The following is a 6,000-nucleotide window of genomic DNA, read 5'->3' on the forward strand; positions in this document are numbered from 1 at the left end:
AACAAACAAACAAATGAAGTCTCGATGAAGTTTTTTTTGAAAGGGGGTCAATCAAGTAAGAAACAAATGCAAGAACACAAAGAAACACTAGAGAACTTCATCTAGAATTGGTCGGCAAAAAAGTCACCTATGTTAGAGTATATTGACTTAGGAGTCAAGTGAGGTCACTTGATCATAGGTCATACTCATCGTTTAAGCTCAAAATGGGGTTGCCATTTTTTGTTTAAGCATTTTGATGTATTCACATCTTGTTGAGCTGCTGTTGACCCATGACTTGGGGTAAAGCTTCTCTAAGATGGAATAACATACCTTGGGTGGTGGTGTTGATCTTGATCATGTAGTCAAACTTGTGTAGGATGCTCAAGGTTGATGTAGTTCATCAAGAGTTGGGAGCACCACTTGTAGTTTGAGTTCATCTACCTACATGGGTAGGTTTTGCAAGGAAGAGCACTTGTGTATCCAAAATGACAATCATGAAATTTGATATATTGAAATTGTCAAAGGATATGTTGAAAGGATTCATGCTTCGTTGACTTCAACCACCATATTGTAGAGACTTGGTGATGTAGAGATTGCTCATGTTGTGAGTGAGTTGCAATCTCATAGATTTGGATTCATCCAAGTACCTACAAGGGTTAGACGACATGCAAGGGTACAAGTATAGATCCAAGACATATGATCATCATCATAAGAGAAATATCAAGGATTAGTCAAAGGCTCATGCCTTGCATGTACCCAAATGGAGTTTCTACTCCAAGTTTGAGGCATCAATGATGTTCAATTCACCTCTCAAATGGCAAAATACTTTCTATCAAGAGGTTTGGTGAATATATCCGCCAATTGCTTATCGGTACGAACATGCTTAAGATCGATGTCTCCTTTAGCAACATGATCTTGAATGAAATGATGACGAACTTCAATATGCTTAGTTCGAGAATGTTGCACGGGATTGTGAGCAATCTTAATAGCACTTTCATTATTGCAAAGCAATGAAACATGTTTCACATATATCCCATAATATTTAAGAGTTTGGGTCATCCAAAGTAATTGAGCACAACATGAACCGGCGGCAATGTATTCTGCTTCGGTGGTAGATAAGGATACCGAGTTTTGTTTCTTGGAGGACCAAGACACAAGAGATCTACCAAGAAATTGACAAGTACCCGAAGTGGACTTCCTATCAACCTTGTCACCGGCATAGTCCGAATCAGAGTAGCCAACAATATCAAAAGAAGACCTCTTAGGATACCAAATGCCAAAGTTTGGTGTAAGAATTAAGTACCTCACTATCCTTTTCACAGCCTTAAGATGACATTCCTTAGGGGCCGCTTGATATCGTGCACACATGCACACACTTAGCATAATATCGGGACGGGAGGCACATAGATATAACAATGAACCAATCATAGAGCGCTAAACCTTTTGGTCAACTGGTTTGCCATCCTTTGTCAAATCAAGATGTCCACTAGTAGGCATGGGTGTTTTCATACCTTTGCTTTCTTGCATGTTGAACTTCTTGAATAAGTCCTTGGTATACTTTGTTTGGGAAACAAAGGTACCCTCCTTAGTTTGCTTGATTTGCAAACCAAGAAAGAAGTTGAGTTCACTCATCATAGACATCTCAAAGTTCTCCGACATTAGCCTTCCAAAATTTTCACTAAAATGACGGTTAGTCGAACCAAATATGATATCATCCACATAAATTTGGCACACAAATAATTCACCATTAACCCTTTTAGTAAAAAGTGTAGAATCAATCTTTCCAATCTCAAAGCCTTTTTCAATAAGAAACTTAGTCAAGCATTTGTACCGCGCTCTAGGAGCTTGTTTAAGACCATAAAGAGCTTTGTGAAGTTTGTAAACATGATCGGGTTTCTTAGGATTAACAAAGCCGGGAGGTTGTTTAACATAAGCTTCCTCCTCAATTTCACCACTTTAAATGTCCATTTGATATAATGTGATATCATGGTGATTGGCATAAGCAAGTAAGATGCGTATGGACTCAAGTCTAGCAACGGGGGCATATGTCTCACCATAGCCCATACCTTCGACTTGAGTGTAGCCTTGGGCAACGAGATGGGCCTTGTTGCGTACAACTTGTCCATCTTCATCTTGCCTATTCCGAAACACCCATTTGGTACCAGTGACATTTTAGTTGTTGTCCGGCTTCTCTACCAATGTCCACACTTGGTTCCTCTCAAAATTGTGTAGCTCTTCGTGCATGGCGTTCACCCAATCCGGATCATCAAGCGCTTCTTCGACCTTCATAGGTTCAATAGTAGAGATGAATGAATAATGTTCACAAAAATTATCCAAAGAGTTTTAGAGCGAGTAATTCTCCCGGTTTGGATATCGCCAAAGATTTGTTCGACGGGATGGTCTCTTGAAAGTCTTGCTCTAACACGTGAGAGCTTTTGTTTGGGTCGGGGTGGAACATCTTCTTCAACATCTTATTCTTCCTCGTTTTCTTCATTTTGGTGTGTCCCACTTGCGGATGCCTCCGAGTCAACTCGTGGTTCTCCTTGTCGTGAGGTAGAGGCTTCCACTTGAACGAACGAGGTACTCTCCTTCACCTTCGTTGGGCGAATCTTGCCAATAGACAAGTCTTGGATTGCTTCCGAAGGGTCTTTATCTCCTACATGAATTGGCAATTTCTCTACTTGCGAGCCGTTAATTAATCAAACTTCACATCTACCGTCTCTTCAACCTTTCGGGTGAAATTGTTGTAGACATGGTATGTGTGAGAGTTTGAGCCATAACCGAGTAGGAAACCTTCATGAGATTTAGGAGCAAATTTCGAACAACGATGCTTATCAAGAATATAACACTTTGAGCCGAATACTCAAAAGTATCCAACTTGGGGTTTGTTACCGGTGAGAAGCTCGTATGCCATCCTGCCGAGTAGCTTGTGAAGATATAGATGATTTGTTGCATGACAAGCTGTCTCAACCGCTTCCGCCCAAAAGTGTTTTGGCGTCTTGTACTCATCAAGCATCATTCTCGCCATCTCAATAAGAGTCCAGTTCTTCCTCTCAACAACTCCATTTCTTTGAGGTGTGTACATAGCCGAGAACTCATGTGAAATCCCTTCTTCGTCAAGAAAGGTGTCCACATTGGCGTTCTTGAACTCCGTTCCGTTGTCGCTGCGAACCTTCTTGATCTTCACTTCAAATTGATTTTGGGCCTTCCTAGCGATGTTCTTGAAGATCTTTTGGACCTGCGATTTATCATCGAGAAAGAACACCCACGTAAATCTTGAAAAGTCATCGACAATGACTAAACCGAACGAATTACCATCGAGACTTTTATAGGCGTTAGGACCAAAGAGATCCATATGAAGCAGCTTGAGCGGTCTTCTCGTGGTCATGATGTTTTTCACGGGGTGGCTTCCTCCAACCCGTTTTCCTTCTTGACAAGCACTGCACAGTCTATCCTTGTCAAATATAACGTCTTTAACTCTAAGGATATGATCACCTTTAATAAGCTTATCAAGATTTCGCATGCCCACGTGGCCTAACCTTCTATGCCACAACCAACCTTTAGAAGATTTAGCAATTAATCAAGTTCTAGGTTGAGCCTTTTTAGTGAAATCAACAATGTATAGATCACCTCTACGCATACCGGTAAAGACCGTATTATGATTATCTCTTCGAAACATTTGGCAATCTACTTCATATCGGTGTGGAACGACACCTATGGGATCACAAAAATCCCTACTATGGTTGCCGGGGCGCAGGGTTGCGAGAAGAGCAGGATTAGTAATCAGCACAAGGATCATTTACCCAGGTTCGGGCCGCGAGGATGCGTAGAACCCTAGTCCTCCTTTGGTGGATGTATTTCAGAGAGTTCTTGAGCTCTCGAACTAGCTATGGTGGGTGCGTGGTTTCAAAGGGCCGAATCCTTCTCCAGTACACCATGGGCCTCCTTTTATAGTCGAAAGGGGCTGCCATAGTGGCACACAGAAGGTGGAAAGGCCTACAGTGCCACGAGCTTATCGCTCGTATTACAGGACAAGGCGCATTTAATGCGCTGCTGAGGTGTCCCCTAGCTTTATCGGGGACGGGAGCGAGGCTCATCCCGTCCGTCGCCGCTTCTCCTTGCTTCGACACGTGCCCAGGCCAGTGATGCATGCGGCGCCATGTAGGCAGGCAGGCAGCTGAGGTGGCACGGTGGTAGGGTCTTCACAAAGATCTGCATGCCGCCACGCAGGCGCTTGGTGAGTTGGCCTGAGAGCTGCATGTTGCCACGCAGGTGCCTGCCCAGCTGGTTGGGCTGGCAGCTGCATGCGAATGGCGGTGGATACTTGGCTGGTGCGGGCCCGGCAGTGGCCCTGCTGGCATCCTCGGTGAGAGCCTTGCCGGGTGGCCCGGGAAGGGTCTTGCCGTGGCGCGCTGTCGTCCCCGGCAAGGATCTTGCCGGGGGTCTGGTGGCTCTCCTCGGCAAGGATCTTGCCGATGACCATTGTCTTTTAATCCTCATCTGATCTTGAATATTCCTTGGTCTTGACAAAGATCTGCATGCCACCATGGAGGTGCCTCCCGAGCCCTAGTTCCAACGTGGTTGGTTGAGTTGGAACCCGTGGGATCGAGGGTGGCTCATTCCGCTGGTGTGGGCTAGCCGCCCCGGCAAGGGTCTTGTCGGGGTTGCTGAGGCTGCCCCGGCAAGGGTCTTGCCGGGGGAGCCCGCTTTGTCCTTCTGCTTCTTTGTGTTCTTGGCCCTGGCGTTGCCTTGGCTGTCTTGTACTTCGGCTTCTCTCCGGCTTCCCTCCCTTGCCCTGCTCCGTGTGGCCGCGGCGCGTGGCTCTGACTGCCCATGCACAAGTAAAGGGGTCAAAAGGAGAGCCCATACTTTTGTACACCGATAGGAGCCCCCGGGCCTAGGCCACACATAAGCGCGACACGTTGTTGGGCCAGGCCCAAAACGGTACACGGGCAGGCGGGGCGGATTTTCACTGCAGTAACTCTTCGTCCGCTGCGCTTCCCCATGACCCGCGTTGAATGCGCGACGTGGAGAAGGGGCGCGCGTGACGTGGGCGGCATGCGCGGGGCAGTTTCCGCATGCATGCGTCACATCGCGATACAGGGGCGGCTCGCGCCTTCCCCATGAAGAGGGAGAGGCGTAAAGTCGCGGCCCATTTACTGAATGGGGCCGGGTTGCGGTCTTCAAGGCGTCCACACCCCACGATCACGGGGTGGGGAGAGGTCGCTTCACCCGTCCCCTCGGTTCTGCACGTTCGCTTCACGCGCCTGGGGTGGCAAGCGGTGGAGGCGAGAAACCGGGCCGTCGCTGGTTGGGGCAGCGGGTCGGTCTCGATTCCTTGCGCCTCTGGTGTCTGGATTGGTTGAGCGGGGCGGCCGAGCCCCGACCCTGCCCCTTTATAAGGAGTGGGAAGGGGGGATGGAATCCCGCATTCTTCTATCTTCTATCTCCTCCTGCTTCTGCTTCTTCCTCTCATCCGCCATGGAGAAAGGGAATCCAGGCCCCTCGACGGTGGCGGCGAGGGTCGCCGCTGACAGCGCGTCCCCCCTCCTCCTGAGCCTGTGGTGGTGGAGCCGGCCGCGAGGGGAAGGGGGAGGGGGCGAGGCCGTGTGCGAAGCCGTGGCAGAGGTCGTGGTGCTTGGCGAAGAGGAGGACGGGGCGGCGCGCCGGCCTCGCCCCCGCCAATGATGCCTTTTCCGACGGAGGACCACGTTGGAGACCAGCCCTGCGAGTTCTTCACCAGGCTGCGCCGGCCTCCGCGTCGTCGTCTTCGTCTCCCCGCCCCGTTTGCTCGGGTGATGGAGCGTGACCCGCCCCAAACCCTCAGGTTGCACATGAGGGGCTGTGGGAATGGGGGCACGCGGGTCGATGTCGACTTCCCGGCTCCTCGGGTCATGTACCTCCGCCGTGGATGGAAGACTATCACTCGCATCCACAGCCTGACGGCGGGGCTCGTCCTCTACTTCAAATTAATGGAGGACGGGTTGCTCTCCGTCAAGGTCTTCGGAGAGTTTGGAACTC

The sequence above is a fragment of the Triticum aestivum genome, chromosome 6D (assembly GCF_018294505.1).
Source record: "Triticum aestivum cultivar Chinese Spring chromosome 6D, IWGSC CS RefSeq v2.1, whole genome shotgun sequence".
Taxonomy (NCBI): domain Eukaryota; kingdom Viridiplantae; phylum Streptophyta; class Magnoliopsida; order Poales; family Poaceae; genus Triticum; species Triticum aestivum.